This window comes from Macaca fascicularis, chromosome 8, assembly GCF_037993035.2.
Source record: "Macaca fascicularis isolate 582-1 chromosome 8, T2T-MFA8v1.1".
NCBI classification, from domain to species: domain Eukaryota; kingdom Metazoa; phylum Chordata; class Mammalia; order Primates; family Cercopithecidae; genus Macaca; species Macaca fascicularis.
Window position 1 is genome coordinate 22,817,158 of NC_088382.1, and position 17,844 is coordinate 22,835,001.

The 17,844-nt window shown below is 42.8% G+C and overlaps 1 protein-coding gene across 18 annotated transcripts in view; it reads right to left on the reverse strand.

The window, feature by feature from the left end:
- Positions 1 to 16,139, reverse strand: part of CSGALNACT1 (chondroitin sulfate N-acetylgalactosaminyltransferase 1) — a 360,001-nt gene extending 343,862 nt beyond the window's left edge. For 14 of the 18 annotated variants that reach the window (XR_012417113.1, XM_045397983.2, XM_065518969.1 and 11 more), the window contains exon 1: positions 15,016 to 15,107. The gene's annotated coding sequence lies outside the window, so the exon portion shown is untranslated. Of the gene's footprint in view, positions 1 to 14,768; positions 14,910 to 15,015; positions 15,108 to 15,899 lie in introns of those variants that run through there. The other 4 variants (XM_045397975.2, XM_074000393.1, XM_045397978.2 and 1 more) reach the window with 2 other exon arrangements.
- Between the last annotated feature and the right edge of the window lie 1,705 nt (positions 16,140 to 17,844).

Below are 17,844 nucleotides of genomic sequence, written 5' to 3' on the forward strand. Positions count from 1 at the left end.
CATGTGCCATACCACCGTGGTGTATAAACTGAATATTCAAGTTGCGGTGACAGTTTTCTGTCAAGGTAAATTAACCTGTTTACCTCTTGGGTCCTTTTCAACCGAGGGGCCTCTCTTGGCTAGGTTATTTACTCAAGACGTGATCACTGCCCTCGCAGTCTGAAAATGCAAGATGCCAGGCCTCTGAAACAGAAGACCCGACTCCTCAGCTGAGCCCTGGTCTGGCCCAGCTACAGCCAATGCACCCTCCACGACAGCTGTCTGCTGCCCTCTCTGACTAGCTCCTGAACTCTGAAATTCTCAAAGGCTGCGCTGGGAATTTTCACCATTGAGATTTCAGCTTCTAACAATATGCCAATGAAAAAATATCACGCTAGACAGATTCAGATGATCCCAACCCTATCTTCAGCTGACCGTAGGCAACTGTCCTTCCTTCAACATCTTTCTAACCTACCCAGGCCAAAATACGCTGTATCTGTGAAGGGTCTGGAAAACGGGAAATGGTCCAAATGTCATCATCTGTCAAGGGCCTCCACTGCACTGTAGAAAATGCACAGGGAATGAGCCTAGCTCCTGTTCCACCTCTACCACTAGCAACCACGTGAACTCTGAGAAGCATGTTTGCCTCTCTGAGCTTTGGCTTCCCCTTTTGTGGTGCAGAAACACTGGACTAGATGATCTATACATTCCCTTCCCTTCTTTGATCTTTATTTCCATGTTTTCATTCAGAGCCAGATCTCATTTTGATGTGACCACATTCAAAAACAACTCACAATAAACTCTCACTTTAGGGAGATACACACACGCTGATTTCCATAATGCATAAATAGAAAGCAACGCCGTTGCTATTGGCAATTGTGAAGGGATAAAGTCACTTTCAAAACCCCAACATGAGCTGCTGGGACCACTGAGAGGGAAAAAACTATTAGTCCGATAACCATACATTACACAAAACGTATGGAGTGGAAGCTTTTATTCCTGAGAGTAAGAAGCAACGAACTGGGCCTGTTCCTAATCTGGTTCATGCCAATCAGCCCAGATTACATGTGTATGTGTATGCCTGAGTGTGTGTGCACAAATGAGAAAGTACTGTGAACATCTCAAGAAACGACCATACTCATTAGGACGATCATCTGAAAATGATATCAGATAACTTACCAAAGATACTAGAGTGATTCATAATCTTACTTTTGGCCCTGTCCAGACAAAATACTTGCTGCTAAATCAGCGATGCAAATATATTTTTGAATGAGACTGCACAGAATAGATAAGTTGAGAAAGTAAGTAAGGGTTCGCCACATGGATTTTTCAGTGATGGTGTTTTCATATCTAAAAATACTCTTTTCATCATCAGCACGTATAAAACGTAACTACTTACTGATTGGTTTTTTTCTTCTTCCCAACGTCGTTGTAATTTATATTTTTTACGATTTAAAGCTACTTTATGATGGCTCCATTGAATAAAATTAATGCCACCAAGTAACTAATCTATATAACTTTTCAGAAGTCTGATTCATAAAAAATGCAAACTACAGATGATAAATTTCTCCACACAGTTTTTAGAGGTTTCGTAATCTTTGTAGCATAATTTCTCTCAGTGGCCCAATAGTACTGAATATTTCATCAAATTTTTATGCAATATATTTGGTACACTGGCACTCTAATAGGAAAGGAAAAAAAAAAGACAAATGATCCAAAAAGCTGAGGTATGTTGTAGGTAATGACCAGACAATTATTCTGAATGATAATGCCAGGCTTGCCCCGAATACTTTGCCTAATTAGACTTCACACGAGAGAAAAAAATGCTTTAATATTTAACAAGTATAAGGGTGCAATCCATGTGCACAAATCAGGCTCGATAAGGAGTATTGCTGATTAAAAAGAAAGACAGATGGCTACGGGAAAGGTATAATCATTAAATGTAAGACCTCACAGACTCCAACTGTGAACACCAGCCACCTTCTTTAAAATTACCACTTCAACCACAGAAGCTCAGTGCATTATTTAGTCCTGTCCTCAAGCTCAGCAGACCACAAATACACCCACATCATAGATTGAATAAAACAACTTGGTTCAAATAGATCATCTTTGTTGTTTCTCAAAACCATCTTTTCTTAACCACTTTTGGTGATGTCAGAATCCCAGAGAGTCCAGATGTCCAACACGTCTCTCATAATCGTTTCAGCTAGGTACTTAGTCCTCCTTTTTATTACCTTCAAGAACACTTAATGTGTTGGAAGCCTTCCTGCCTCTATTAAATCCAGCCAGCCTGCCACAAGAGTATGAATATATAATTTGTTTATAGGTAGCTTTTAAGAAAACACATAGTATGCAGGAATATAGTTGAAAACAGGCATGCTTACAAACTGAAAATTATAGTAAAAGAGATTTCTAAAGGTAAGTTTTCTGTTTGGTTTCTCCAGGGTCAGATTTACACTCAAATACAGGGATCCTTGAATGTGATTTGTCTATTCATGAACACAGTTTCTTATTAACCATGTCAACTATTAAATTGCTACATTTATTCTTTACACACACCTTTATCAAGAACCTACTGTGCCTACACACTGTACTATACTTGCCAAACTTCTGAGAAGACATTATAAAACTGTGTAAACTATGGTTCCTATACTCCAGGAATCTATAATCTGGTCCAAATATAATGTAAACACAGCTAAAACTTCCACTGCCACGTAATGTATTACTCTTGGTACCCATAGAGGTACCATAGCAGTCTTGGGAGTAAAAGCTTTAGAGACAGACAGATATTTGTTCCAGTGCTGGTTCGGCCTGTCACAGTCGTCTGACCAAAGTATTCCATCGATGTGAACCTCAGTTCCTCAAGCATTTTTGTACGTGTTGAAAAAATAAATTCTACAAATGGAATGTTTCAAATAGGGTTTAGCACATAGAAAAATTTCCTAATCTTCTGCCATTTCCACATGACCAGAAGAAAAACAAGCCTTAATTGAAAAACCAACTATTCAACCCTTGACTTAGATACAATGATACCCATATCCACATCTTATCTCTCTTTGGATACTTACAATCCCACTTTTGATACATAATAACTGTACATACTTATGGGGTACATTTGGTTTTTGATACATGCACACAATATGTAAATGATCAAATCAAAGCATACAATTCCATTTTTTACTTGTGTCCCTAAAGAAACTCCTCAGAACTAATCTTACCAAGTGTTTCCAGGAAGATCATAAATTTGAAGTACAGAGAAAAAAGAATTTCAAACTTTAATTCACTAGCTGGATGTGTACAGATGAAGCTAAGGTCATTTAGAGTCCATTTGATTCATGAAGCTTTTTGCCACCATCTCCATTTCTGATGTTGTAAAATAAACAGGAAATACAAATACACCCCTGTGCCTTGAAGTATGCAGTGAGGGCTCACCACCCCCAGGGAATACGTGTGACTGAAATGCCAGGGGTTCAAGTCCAGGTCCTGCTGCTCACAGCACAGAAAGCCAATCTCCAAGAAAACACATATTGCCGGGGAAGAAGGTTTTCATCAGATACCATCTCCCTGACCCACTAAAATTAGGCATTTATGCAGCAGGGAAGGAATGTAAGTATGCACAGGAAAGCAGGAATGAGGGAGGGGTAAGGAAGAGGAGCTGGCCAACAGGAAGCAAGTGGTCACTTAGGCAATTACGGTAGATGAAGGGTCTGGTGTTTGTTCAGACTTGGTGATCTGGTAAGTTTCAGCTCCTTGACACTATCTGGGAGTCCTGAGGGTTGGTTTTCTGAGAAAGGAACTCAGATAAGACAAATGTAAGTTTCTTAAGTTTTCTATGTTTATTCAAAAGAAGCCATAAACATCAATTCTATGGGACAATTGGACCAGTTTCAGATGCCCCAAGGGTCAGTAAGCCCTAGCATAGCAATATATTCCTTTTCTTGTATTTCAATCTCCCGTGAGCTCCTGGGATCAGAATCTCCCATCTGTTCATCTATGTAACTCCAGCATCAAGCACAACACCAAGCATACAACAGAAGTCTAAAACTATATTCTGAACAACTTGAGAGCAGGCATCTTGGTAGTTCATTATTATAAGGGGCACCTAAAATTGCCTGCCTATTGGCCATGGTACCTAATGATGTTGCAGAGCGCATCAAGTGCAGATTGATGAAAATAAGGAACCTGGGTTCTATTCTTAACAGCATCATTCATTCCACTAAGTAGCTGGGTCATCTTAGGTAAGTCACTTAGCCTCTCTGGGCCTCTGTTGCTCATCTTCAAATTAGATGGATAGTACAGATCACCTCAAACCTGCTATTATTTCTGCAAAATACTGTTGCTAGATCAAATGATCTCAGAGATGCTATTATTTCTGCTAATAACAGCATTAGCAGAACGCTAATGCTATTTTTTTGCTAATCAATGATTTGCTAACCAATGATTTTTGCTAATCACTGGTTCTCTCATTAATTCCAACTCCAACATGTTATTGACAAGATTATTAAATGAAACTACAAATCCTCCAGGAATGAAGTATCTCTTTCAAATGCACGATTTTGCCATTTCAAAGATTTCTAGCTCATGTAAATTAAATAAATGAATATGGTCAGCTTCATTCAGAGCTTTGCTATTCATTCTCTGCCCTTCTTTCCTACATGATGGAGAGCAATAGCAATACCTGGCGATTTCACACACTGGCGTGTCATCTGCCCTGAGAATAACACAACCGTCACTTGTGGACATCAGGGAAAGGGGTTTAAAGAAGCCAGTGCGTCCCACATGCCTTCACCTTAGTGGGTGGCCAGCTCCACCAGCCAGAGAAGCCCCTTCTCATGCGTTCAAGCAACCAGACAATTTTACAAGGGTCCCACATTCACCACCATCCCACCTCAGTGAAAAGTGCAAATTGTCACTTGTTACCCTGTGTCCGTCAATAAAACTTACCATCTTGAGAGGACAGGGAAAAAATACAGTCCTGGTACTTAGGCAGCAAATAATTCCTGCAGTTGATTCAAGAGGTCAGTGTCTCGAGTGGGAGAGAAAGCAAAGAAAAGCCTGTAGTTCTGCATTTCCATCAGAACACCAAACATGAAGATACTGGTTCTACATACAGGGTCTAAGGAGGTGTTCTCTGAGGCCTCTGTTATCCACACTAATAATGCCCCAAGCACTGGTGCAGACTAGTTCTTGGAAGAAGGCAAAATGCTAAGTCCAATAAAGCTAGATAAATTCCTTTTTATACCCGGGGATATTAATGGGAAAAAACCCTCAGGATTTTTAATTACTTAAATGAATAAGATGTTCTCTACAAAGGAAAGCTGTTTTTGAGAGCACCCCAGACCCAAAATGTTGAACCAGCTTACTCGATCCAACAGAGTAGCTCATTTTCTGCTCAGATTTTGGCTTCAGCCACCCTCTGGACTGATGAATCAATTCACAGTCCACAAATTTCATTGCTTTGCATTTGATTAAATTCCTACTTTAGGGATTAAGAACTTGCTCATGGCCACAGAGTGAGTCAGCTACAGAGTTCTGTCTCCACCAAGCTAGTTTCCTACTGTAGAAACTTGTCTACACCTCCATCTGGAGGAGAAGTAAAAAAGAAAAAAACAAAAGAAAAAGCCTCAAACTCAGCTCTCTCCTGTTATTCAGACCCAGAAATACATGGGCCATAAGTTTAGTTAAAAGGCGAAAGAAATCTCCCTGCCAAAAAGCATGCTTTAGACAACTTGGAGGGCATAGGTGCATCCAAAGAAATATCCCTGCAAAATATGTCTCCTCCCTTGTTTACCCATTATGTAGCCACAAATGTACTCAGAGAAAAAAAAAAATCTTACTTCTATGCATGTAAGATACTCAAAGGTAACCTGGAAATTTCAAGTTACTTTTATGTATGGAGGTCCAAAAAGATGTATTCATTTCCTATCCTCTTGTATAAAGAGTAGATGGTAAATAATAACAGAAAAGCTATTATCTTTTGGGTAACTAATTAAAGTAGCCAGGGGACATTAGGAATTCATCATTTAACAGCAGGTCCTAGTCATTTCTCTCAGTCTAGAACTTCAAAGGTATCAAGGGATTCCTGGGATTAGTTTCCAAACCCAAGCAGTTTATCATAGTGACACGCACACAATAGGTATTCAGGACATACTTGATTGTAATAATCTAGAACTTACACATTTAAAAAACTAAGAATAGAAACAGGAGATACAAGGCCTAAAGCAAATAGAGCATGCTCCTCATCGTCTTCCAAATGCTCCTTGACGCTCGTTTCTTTCCTGTCCCTCTCCGCCATAACAACAGTGGACACATACATTAAGGATTTACCATGTGCTGCAGCGTTTACATACATTAGCTCAACGACTCAGCAAACCACTCGCTAAAATAAGCATGATTATCCCCCGCATTTCATGGATGAGAAACGGGAATCTAAAACATTAAGTAGGCAGCTTGCGGTGGCTCGCACCTGTAAACCTGGCACTTTGGGAGGCCAAGGCGGGTGGATCACCTCAGGTCAGGAGTTCGAGACCAACCTGGCCAACATGGTGAATCCTCATCCTGCCAAAAACACAAACATTAGCCGAGTACGGTGGCACGTGCCTGTAATCCCAGCTACTCAGGAGTCTGAGGCAGGAGAATCTCTTCAACCCAGGAGGCAGAGGTTGCAGTGAGCCGAGATCATGCCACTGCACTCCAATCTGGGCAATAGAGTCAGACTCCATCTCAAAAAAAAAAAATTAAGGAACTTGCCCAGGTTCACAGAGTTAAAAAGTGAGATTGTTGTGCATGACTGTATCTCCCAGGCCCACTCACCAGGGGTACTGTTTCCTTATTCAGTTCATTGGTTCCCAGATTTTTTCACTTATTTGTGTGCTTTGCATATGCTCATGATACTAATATTCCCAAGAACCATTTGAACCAACTTGGATTTCATTTCAAGGACTATTCCTCTTCCCACTAAGCTGTCCTTCTGTTTTGTTTGTTTGTTTGTTTTTTTAAGTTTGTACAATTCATCTTAATACACTCTACTAGTTCCACAAAATGGGTTTTTGAAAATTACAATAACTTGCTTGAAACAAACTGTTCTCCAATTCAATACGGTTTTTAAATTTTGGGATTTTTTTTTAAAAAAAAAAGCCTGAATCAAGCTTCTCTTGCACCTGGGCAGGTTCTGTTCGCTTATTCACAGAAGGGATGGTTTATGCCTGTATGCCATGGCATAATAAATAACGAGTTAAGGCTTCCTGCTCCTGGCTGAGGCAGACGTTTCTGAACTGTAATGATTTTGTAAAATCCACATTCCCTCCCTACCACACACAACATCTACCCTGGGCACCAAACAAGGCAGCTCATTATCATAAAACCACTTGGAACATCTCTCTAAAGACCCTCCCTGATCTAACAACACAGACTGATACACAGAACTGCAAGCAGGGCCCTACACAGGCCTCCATGGAGCTGGCTCCCTGAATCATAGTGAAACAGACCTGATGTAATTAACCAAATCCCCAACTGGGGGAAAAAGGCTAATTTCTCCTGTGACAATAGCTGCCCCTTAAAGATCTCGAGTAGTTATTGCCAGACAACTAATAATTTTGACTTAGCTACTCACTGACGGGGGATGTACTGCCTTTGGAAAAATCCTGCAGTGGGAGGCCAGGGAGCCAGAAGTCCATAAGAGGCAATGCACCAATCTGGAGATATATCAGGCTGCAGCTCTCCTCTGAGCTTTTCAGCAGAAACCATGCAGCTAGTGCAGCACAGCTGAGCTCCTGACTCAGCCTTGGACCCCTCAAGAAATGGCCACTCATATCCCCCTGCATCCTGGATCCCCAACCCCTTCTGTTCACGTGAACTCTAACTTCATTTCTGACTTGTTTCAACTTCCACGAGACCTAAGTTCTTGACTTCTTCTTAAAATAGCTTTTCCCTTAACTCTTGTACCCAAACCCTATTCTACACCATAGGTACCTGTCTTGGGCTCCAAGCTGTCATTTGCCTCCTGGCCATCCTCTTTGGCCAGTTTAGGTAACAACCAAGTGTCACAGGGACCCTACACTGCTGCCAGGTTTGTCCCGGCCCCTGGTGGGAGAACCAAAAACAACATTCTAAAGGAACTGACTACACTCAGCCTTGGATTTTAGCTACTTTTGTCTCTACCACCACTCTGTCAGTCGAGGGCAGGTGGGAAGAGGGAAGGGAAGAGGGAGGGTGAGAGGAGAGAGATGAGAAGAAAGAAGAAAACAGACACTGCTATTGGTTGGTACCTACTACTTCCTGGTGGCTTGGAACCTTACCTATACCTTTTGTTTAATTGTTGCAACAAGCCTACAAGGTGTTCTTATTCCCATTTTGCACGTGAGGAAGCTAAGCCTCAGAGATGTTGAGTAATGGAACAAGGTTCCCCTAGTCAGTAAGGAGTAGAGCTGGAATTCAAACCCCAGTTTGTCCACCACCAAAGTCTCAAACCCTTCCTCTCTCCTGCACTGTCTTCACATCTTGGTATTCCCTGCAGTGTCTAGCAGAGTACCTTCATAGAACAGGTGCATAAAAATGTTTGATAGATGAATGCATGCATGGTTGACTCCAGCCTTAATACCTTAATATTCTGCAACCCACACACTTGATCTTGTTCATACTTTCTGCTTATAACATGCCTGCCAAATGCCTTGATTGGAAGTTAGATGTTAAACAGAGATGTTGCTCTACATTGTATTTTTGAGCTGCTAGAAAAAGCTACATACACAAATCTATAAATTAAAAGTACTGAAGAAGACCCTCTGATAAAAATTATTTTGTTATCTTGCTCCATCATGCCCAGAAATGGAGACAAATACAATACTCTAAGGAAAATCAAGTTTGCATGTTTTGTTAACCCTCAGAACTCAAGACATTTTCCAGGCTGCCAATTCAATGAGTATTTATGCTGGAAAAGACAGCAAAGAGGTCACGAGCTCAGATCCTGGAGCCAGGCAGACATGGACTAAGGCCCAGCTACAACACTTACTAGCTGACCTTGACTTGCTTCCTAAACCTTAGCGTTCTCATCTGTAAAACACAGATAATAAGAGTGCACAGTTCTTAAGGTGGCTGTGCTGATTAAATGAAGAACTCATGTACCACACTAAGCAGAGTACCTGCTACATATTTAAGGGCTGCATCAGCGTTAGCCATTTTTATCATGGGAAGAGAATAATTGTGGTTAGAAGTGAAACAAGAACTTAAATGAATTACTTAGCTTTGCAAACATTATTATAAGCACTAAGTTTACCTGAATCCTCTGTTCCAGCTTATTGCAACTACTAGAATGATCTACTCTGAAAGCAATGCAGTCAATAATGATACCATTAATAACAACAACCAACAGTTATATATTGATATGGTTTGGTTCTGTGCCCCCACCCAAATCTCATGTCAAATTATAATCTCCACATATGGAAGGAGGGGCCTTGGGGGAGGTGACTGAATCATAGGGGCAGACTTCCCCCTTGCTGTTCTTGTGATAGAGTTCTCACGAGATCTGGTTGTTTGCAAGTGTGTAGCACTTCCCCCTTGGCTCTCTCTCTCCTGCTGCCATGTGAAGATGTGCTTGCTTCCCCTTCACCTAATGCCATGATTGTAAGTTTCCTGAGGCCTCCCCAGCCATGCCCCCTGTGCAACCTGTGGAACTGTGAGTCAACTGAACCTCTTTTCTTCATAAATTACCCAGTCTCAGGTAGTTCTTTACAGCAATGTGAGAACAGACTAATACATGTGTATATTTATATATCTATTTTATATAACATTTTTAAAAATTGTATATATTACATAAAATATACAATGTCATATAATATATAATATTTTTATATGATATGATAATGATAATGATGATGAATGATATAATTATTATATGATATATAATATAAAATGTTATATCTTATATGATATGTATTATCACATATATCATAAATAATAGTATATATTCGTATATTATATATTATGTATTAATATATCTTATATGATATATAAAATGTACATACACACATATATAACCTTTACTATGCTCCAGACATTGTTCTAACCACTTTTACAGATGAGAGTGTCACACAAAGTTATGCAGGTTGTGCCACACAAGCATGCCCTGCAGGAACTTCAGCCCATTCTCTGTTGACCAGACTGAGCACCCGACATGCAACAGTCTACCACAGAGGAAGGGGTTCCTAGCACAGTCCTGTGTACATATATTGACCTATTGACGGATACATTAACTTTAGCATGTTTTTAACGTTGGAGAAACAGAAGTAGAAAGTCACTTTTGAGAGAACACAAAGCCTAAGTCAAAGACCACCATTTTAGTAATTTTATTAACGGAATAGATGAACATAGCACAAAAATCACCAGTGGCCAATTCCTAGTAATAAGCTGTAGTGCTGTGTGCCCATGTGCCTTAAGAATACAAAAACAAGGCTGACCCTCAGCATACATGGACAATTCACATCTACCTCCTCCCCATTTCCTGTTCCTCTGTTCCTCCACCAACTCAAATGTCCTTTGTGTGTGCAAATGAAACAAAATATCAAATATGACTGCAGGGTAACCACATGCGTTTTATGCATTGCCTAAAAACAGCAACAAAAATTATCTGTGCAGCAAAGTAATGTTTCCCTAAGTCATAGGTTCAAAACATGAAATTCTAGCAAACAATTATTTTTGTGCAGGCACACCTCCCAAGTGCTGGTTCCTAAAAATGACTCCCAGGTTTAAAGACTCATTCATTTCCTCTCAACTCAGCCATCGATAAGCTTGTTCAGCTTGGAGCTCTTGCCCAAACTAAATTGTCCCATCCCGCATAAGGCTTTGTACCTATCATCTTGGCATGGACCCAGCTTCAGTCTGGGAAGATGAAGGAGAGGGAGGGAGACACCATGGCCTTTGCTAGCTGGGGGTTTGAGGACAAGCCAGACTCTTGCAGTTCTGGGGAAGCATTAGTTTGTGCAAATGGGATCTCTATAACCTTTCATGTGCACAGAATCCTAAAAGTAATCCAAAACATTTAGCTTAATCAGAGGGAAATGATATTTAAAATGTTCTACAGCCTTCATCCAAAAGTTATTCCTCTTACCCTCCCCTCTTAAGAGTACTGACCTAGACCTTGATTTAAAAAAAAAAAAAAAAAAAAAAAAAAGTGGGGAGGAGTGCAAAAACCGGACTGTGTTATTGTAGAATCCTGCCATGTAAAAATCAGAATTGGATGTCTGATAATTTTTCAAACTCAGATACATTCTGCTAGATAAGATAGGAAAACCACTGGTAAGATTTAAGACCTACAATGCACTAAACTTTTCTCTGTTGCAAATTTTTGTTGTAGTTTGGTTGGATTTTGTTCATTTGCTTCTGAGACAAGGTCTTGAGATGTTGCCCAGCGTGGTCTTGATCTCCTGAGTGCTTAACAAATCCTCCTACCTCAGCCTCCCAAGTAGCTGGTACTACCACACCTGGGTCTAACTGTTTCTAATTTTACTTACAGATTAAAGGTATTTAGTTTGTCATTCGAATTAAATTTCATGGAAAACCTGAAAATATAATGTTCTCATTCATTTACATATAATATGGCAATATTTTCAGTAATAACGTTTGTTTATATACACTGTCAGTAATTTTTCTACCAAATAGCAAATTATATCTGAGAAATAAAAACACAAATAACTAAAAACACCTTTGAGTTGTTCAGTAAATATTCTCAAGCTTGACTAACTTCATTCACAGTAGAATTTAGAAATAAGAGGTCTTTTCAAAAACACACAGAAGAAAGGTGCCTTTCAGTGATGCATCTTGGAATGCGATAAAACATTTTTTGAAGGTGAGATTTAATGTGGCTCCAATTTTTTTTTTTTTTTTTTTTTGAGTCTCACTCTGTTGCCCAGGCTGTAGGTCACTGGTATGATCTAGGCTCACTGCAACGTCTGCCTCCTGGGTTCAAGTGATTCTCCTGCCTCAGCCTCCCGAGTAGCTACAATTACAGGCACGTACCACCACGCCCAGCTAATTTTTGTATTTTTAGTAGAGGTGGGGTTTCGCCCTGTTGGCCAGGCTGGTCTCGAACTCCTGAACTCAAGGGATCCGCCCACCTCAGCCTCCCAAAGTGCTGGCTGTGAGCCATTTTTTTAAAAAGCAAAGATAACCAGAAGTTTCTGCTAGCCAGATAAAATTGCTTGAAAAACAACTTAGATTGCTGTGAGTGCTACAAATACCTATTTAGGAAATAAACCTTTTTAAACACATTCAAAGATAAAAGTAAGCTGTACCAAAGACATACAAAGAAAACCGCTGAAATACTAGATGAAAATCATATATATTTTTTCAACGTTTTAAAAAATCATATGTTTGAAAATTAGGATATATAAAATACAAATCCAAATTCTTACATCTCTTTTAAGTCCTTAACTCTAAAGTTATTCAAAAATAGCACCAAATCCATCATTTAAGACCACTTCCATTTATTTTTAGGCCTTTGGCTAATGCTTTTGACACAAAGTTGCCCTTTTTCTAATAAAGTATTCCATGTCATGAACCCAGGAAGTTAAATTTCTTGGCTACCTTAAAGGACAGGATAACGGTAATAAATGACAGCCTGGGGTGATACACTATGCTGAGGAGGCCCCTAGTGGTGAAGTTACTCTCCAACCCGGTTTTATAGGTTTTATAAGACTGCTTCATCATGAGTGCAAAATCAATAGGTAATAAAGTCTACCTTAGCTTTGCCTCCGTAATAACCTCTATTAGCCCTAATATATAGTAGGGCTATGATTTAAAATCTCAAGGTCCTTTCATCAGGAATTATTAAAAGATGGATGTGACCCGAAGAATAACTTCATTACATTCTGCATTTTAAATCAACAAATCTTTATTTAGTCCTTATGCCCTGCCAGGCACTGCGTTAGACATTGAGGAAATAGGAAAGATGAGGACCCTTGCAGATCTCACTGTTATTTCTTTTTAATGTAATAACATGGCATTAAGAACAGAGCTAGGGCAATATGAAGATTGGTAAGTACGATTCATCATCATATGAACTTATGATGGATTCTTAGGAAGATACAAGAAAAAGCTGAGGTATTGCCCCAAAGTTTCAGCTCCTTATTTTCAGCACCCATTCTAGGCAGCACCTGAGATTCTTCAATAAATAGTCAATGGATACATGAACGGAAAGTAGGGTTACAAAGAAGGAATTTTTACATTTTTTTTAAATGTTGAAACATGCTGGAGTTGGGGATCCCTAAATGTAAAGAAAGACAAAAAAAAAAAAAAAAACTAAAAGACAACATTTATGAAGTGCATACTGTGTACTCCGGGCACTAGGCTAAGTTTCCAAACCTAATTTCCTCCTGCTAAACATCACTATAAGGTGAGGAGTATTATTGGCATTTTACAAATTAGGACACCAAGGCCAGGAAAGGGTAAGTAACTTGCCCAAGGTCATACAATTAATAAGTGGAAGAAGCCGCCTGGAGCTCAGGTCTCTGGAACCCCAAAGCACAAGCTTACTGCACTGTAATGTAAACGGATGAATCCAAACGTTGGAGATTCTGCTTTAAAACCCACTAATACATTTTACAAATAGACATATCAGATTTTAGCACACAAAGATGAACAGGATTAAAATATTTCGATATTGTATTATATGGAGTTCATATGGTGTGGTAGCTCAAGGCAGACGAATCATGAAATATGTAAGGTGATCTTACAATGGGTATGGCCCATCTCTTGCTTTCTAGGAATTGACCATCTTCTTGGAACCCAGTACCTAGTCCCCTGGGTATTATGCACTATCACAAAACGTGTTCAAGTTGCCTTTTATGCCTAAGGCTTACATAAAAATTCATCTTGCCTTTCTGCGTCTATTTCCAAGTTTGAAGGACCTTTCTCCCTCCAATTAGCAACATTTCAGCACTGCACAGGCTTATTAATGCTCACTGTTGCAAGTAACAACACCAAGGTAATTTGACTTTCTTGTAGGAACAATGTCGACAAAATCCAAGAAATCCTACAGAATTAAATTTAAATTTCTAGTTTAAAAAACAAAACAAAACCCCGTGAAAGAACAGTTCATTATCTTTACAGTTCATTATCTATATTATCTAGACGTATCTAATGACATTAAGTAAAAACTGTGCCAAGGCTTTGAAATCAGAATAAAAGTGGAGTTTGTGAAATTTAACCACTCTATCCTTTTTATTAGTATTTCATTTATGAGTATTTCCCGAGGCTCACTGTTTTGGCAGGCACAGTGCTGTTAACATCTCTTCCTTTCTCACCATTCTTTGCTCATCGATGAAAAGATAACTTCAAAATCTCTGACAGTAGTGCAGGTGCAGGAAGCGCGATGGAAACAAACAACTTTACCTCCGCTTCCTACAGCTTTCCTCTCCTCCCTGCCCTTCCAACCCCCACCCCACCCCAAGATCATGCCCTCGCACAGCTTCTGCCCCACCAATCGCACGGTCCCATGGGCATATTCGGACAGCGGTGACCCTCAGCCACATCCCCCACGAGCGCGGTCCAGGGCAGGCGAGCGCGCTGCCCACCGGCCACCCTCGTCACGCCCCCTCCACCCTCTCCATCCCAGCCACAATAATACAATAACAGCAGTCATCGCGCGGCACGTGGAAAGGCTACTTTTCAGTGGGTTTTGCAGAAAGTAATCAGACAGCGGAAGGCCATGAGAAAGGCTGGTGAAGCCAAACCGACCTCGGGAGCGCAGCAACCCCGGACCCTCCCTGGAATCCCCCTCCGCGTCCCCGCGCGCCCACCTGGAGGCGCCGCGCCCTCGGCCTGCCGAACCGCTCCCCGGCCCCTGCCCGTGCCCTGGGCCCCCGGCTGGCAGCGGCGGAGGGAGGCCAGGCGCGGCACAGTCCTCCGCAGCTGCACGAGCCACCCTGAGGTCGCGGGCTGGGCGGGCGCGAGGGAGGCGCGCGGGGCTATGGGGATCTGCCGGCGCCACTGACGCCCCCGCGCGGCGCACCGCTCCCAGCTGGCCCGGGAGCGGACCGGACTCACCCGAGGCGCCCTGCTGACTGCCCGGCCCGGCTCCGGCCGCTGCCGCCGTCGCTGAACTTTCCCTCCTGCGCGGCCGCGGCGGACTCGGCTCCACCTCCCGCTCAGGCAGCCGCGGAGCCTCCAGGGACCCCGGGGGCGGGGAGCAGCAGCGGCGGCGGCGGCGGCGGCGGCCGCTCGGGCGGGAGCAGCCACGGCCAAGCCCGGCGCCCCGCGGCGGGGTGGGTCCGGCCGGGGCTGCCAAGGCAGGGCTGGGGTCGCGCTTAGCCGCGGGCACCCGCGTCCCCCACGGCCCCTCTGCAGTGCGTCCCTGCGCCCGTCGGAGCTGGGCGACCTGGCCGAAGGCTGTCACTCTCGGAAGGGGCCGCGCTTGGACACCAGGGGCGGTTTACACGTGACTGGTCACCGAGAGCCGGAGAAGTTTAGAGACTAGGACACTGTGGTGTGGCCCGAGTTGCAGGAGAGAGGTGTCCAGTCTCCACGGGGTCCTTATTCTTGCAGGACAGAGTTCCCCATTCCCCCGCTCCACCCGCTCTGTTCCCTTGGCTGCCCTCCCAGCCAAGCCCCGACTTCCATGCAAAAACTTTGTAAATCGCACTTCAGGGAATTCATGCCGTTAGTCACGGTCTCTTCTTGGTCAGCTATAACGCCGTCCCTCGAGAGCTTCTACTTACAGCGAAGGTCAGGAACCCCTGTTAACTCTCACACCCCACCACTGTGGGTAAGCGATGTCTGCAGGGACCCCTGACGGCCACTGGGAGGCCAGGAGAGAAGCGGGAGAGGAAGGGCTAAAAGGCAAGTACGCGGAGTGCTGGGTAATGAAAGATCCACCGCCACCTCTCACACACACAGGCACACAACCTCCAGGGCCACAGGTCGCCTTTTACCTGTAAGTGCTCCAGCGCGTCTCTGTGGGAGAGAGTTGGGAAACGATCGCCAATTTTCACTGTAATTGAGGGGGACTCGGGAGGAGTCAGTGTTAGACTGGAAGAGGTCATCACCTGCAGATGCGGTTAAGCAAGTTGCAGAGGCCCCAGGGCTGAGCCACGGCAGAACCAGAGCTGGAAACCAGTCCTATGACTCCTGAGGCAGTGCTCCTTCTACTGCCTAGCCTGGCTCCTTCTACTGCCTGGCTCGAAGTCTCCATCTGGGAGATTCCAGCGCACCAGACTTTATGTGGGTACAGGGTAGGCAGTCCAGAGGCTATAGGCACAGTCTTGAAGTAGCTCAGTTTCCATTATGCTCCTGCTTACCTGCAGGAAGCATCCCTGAAGCAAGCTTTGCTTCCTACCCGGACTCCCCAGGTGGACCTGTCCCCACCCCACACTCCTGAGTGAACTCTTCACCCTCGTGACCTAATATCCCCACTGCAATTCAATTGAGACTTGGGAAACCGGGAAGAAGTGGGTGTTTTCCAAATGAATGCAAAATATGTCTATTCTGCTATGCCCCAAAATGCTGCATAAGAGAGAGAATAAATAGTTAACAGAGCATACGTACACACATACATAGGTACAAGCCATTGGCCAAGCCTCCTTCCCATGTTATCACACAGCACCCTCTTAAGGCAAATCATGACAATCCCCGCTTTGCAGACGGAGGGCAGCACATGGAGGCTGGAGTTGGGTTATGAGTTGTGTAAAGGTTAGAATGTTCACTGTCAAGCACTCCGTGGGTAACCAAGTAACCTCTTCAGAGCCTTCTCACTGCCACCGAAGCATTCCCACACCTCCCTGTATTGGCTGGTGTGTTGTCAAAGCATTGATTTTCTTTCCTCTCCTGAAGCATCTCCCGTCCTTCTGCTCCGTGATATCTCCAGAATTATAAAATACAGTTTCAGCATGGAATCCGGTCTGGAAGACAGCCCAGAGGACTTGAGCAGGAGCTGCCATGGCCTAGCACAGACGCACACGGTTGGACTCAGGTTCTAGACTATGTGGACCGGCTTGGGGAGGAGGCACCCTTGTTGCTGCAATTGGATCTATAGCTGTTATCTAAAAGAAAGAGGTAGAGGCCAGGCGCGGTGGCTCATGCCTGTAATCCCAGCACTTTGGGAGACCAAGGCAGGTGGATCACCTGAGGTCAGGAGTTCGAGACCAGCCTGGCCAACATGTGAAACCCTGTCTCTACTAAAAATACAAAAATTAGCCAGGTGCGGTGGCACATGCCTGTAATCCCAGCTACTCAGGAGGCTGAGGCAGTAGAATCACTTGAATCCAAGAGGCGGATGTTGCAGTGAGCGAGGATGGCGCCACTACACTCCAGCCTGGGCGACAGAATGAGACTCCGTCTCAAATAAAAAAAAAAGAAGGAGCTCACTTCAGGGTTGATTACTTTTTTTAGGGGCTTATAACTTATAACAGTACCTTGTTACCATTTCCAACTTTTTTCCATTTGGATAGTAATACAAAAGCATACCAATGTACATAACAATATGTGTCATATCAGTATGTATCAATAAATATGAATTCATAAAGCCAGTTCTAGCTAAGGGTTTGGTGCCCCCATATATTTTGACAACAGTTAGTATATGAAATGATAAGAGAACGGAAAAGGTGATAAAACTATGAAACTAAGTAACAAAATGTGAGAAAAGATACATTTTTTTTTTCTGGAAAAAAAAAAAGCAAGCAGATATGTAACAGCCTTTGGATTATCCCTTTGGGAGCCACTATTATCAAGGTGGTACTTACTGTCCATCATTAGAAAAGGCAGCAGAGTATTAGGGGAAAGAATGGCCAACTCATCTCTGCAGCCCCAGTGCCCTAATAATGCCTAGCAGAATTAAGTCAGTGAACCTAACAGAAGGATGGATTCCTTACACCCCAAAGA